The 962-nt window shown below is 45.5% G+C and overlaps 1 pseudogene; it reads left to right on the top strand.

Annotated features, from left to right (window-relative positions):
- Positions 1–231: 231 nt before the first annotated feature.
- On the top strand, positions 232–531 carry LOC149164067 (replication protein A 70 kDa DNA-binding subunit B pseudogene; annotated as a pseudogene).
- Positions 532–962: the final 431 nt, after the last annotated feature.

The raw sequence follows: 962 nt of genomic DNA, 5'->3' as shown, positions 1-962 counted from the left end.
CACCAAATGTTGGAGATTGGCACGATTGGACCTGTTGATTGGCTCTTATGATCTGTAAATGGATGGAATAGTGAAATTTAATGTGTGCTGGTTTGCCCCAAACATAACATGTGTGGACAACCCTTTTATACGCGTTCCTTACTTCTTTGTTTTACGCTTCCACGGACCTGCATTACGACTGGGCACTTTTGTTGTCGGAAGCATGAAACTGAGTGCAGCCTAAGGTATATTATGGTGGTCAAGGCATCCGATTCAAGTGGTGAAGCCTGGCTTTCTGTTTTCAATGACCAAGCAGAGCAAATCCTTCGGCATACAGCAGATGAGCTAGCTATTAGATCTGAGGAAGCGGATCAGAAGGCATACCAGATAGAGCTTAAGAAGGCTATGTGGGTTCCTCACATCCTTCGTATCAGCGTAGCACAGTCCGAGATGAGGCAACGCATTACAGTTCGTTCATGCAACCCCGTGGATTGGACTAGTGAATGCAAGTATTTGTTAGAAGAAATCTCAAAAATGAAAACCCATGCTTAGAGTTAGTGGGTTCCGATTTCTTTGGAGTGAGTGCGTGGCAACATGCAAACCCAATCTAATTAGATGTTGTCGATGCACCTTCTCACAACAGACATGTTGGTACTGGGCGCTCCCACGTCTTCCATAGGTTGATATCTGCTCTTATATCAACTCCTCACAACAGACAGGTGTGTGTTGGCACGCCTCTTCCTGGCGCTCAGAGGTCTTCCATGGGTTCAGATCTGCTCTTTATACCAACTCCTCACAACACACAGGTTGGCACGCATCTTCCGTGGCCTGCAATGCCAAGCGTTTTTCTACTTCCGGTGGCTTTTCCTGGAATTTTTCCAACATGTAGAAGCTTACGACAAAGGAAGACTTCGTAGAAGGGACCTCTTGACGGAAAGATTTATGTCAAAACTGGGGCCTCAATCAACATCTTTTCCTATTTA

The sequence above is a fragment of the Pinus tabuliformis genome, chromosome 5_1, assembly GCF_031772625.1.
Source record: "Pinus tabuliformis cultivar Carrire ecotype Pingquan chromosome 5_1, CPIR1, whole genome shotgun sequence".
NCBI lineage: Eukaryota > Viridiplantae > Streptophyta > Pinopsida > Pinales > Pinaceae > Pinus > Pinus tabuliformis.
This window is presented reverse-complemented; position numbering and strand designations above follow the sequence as displayed.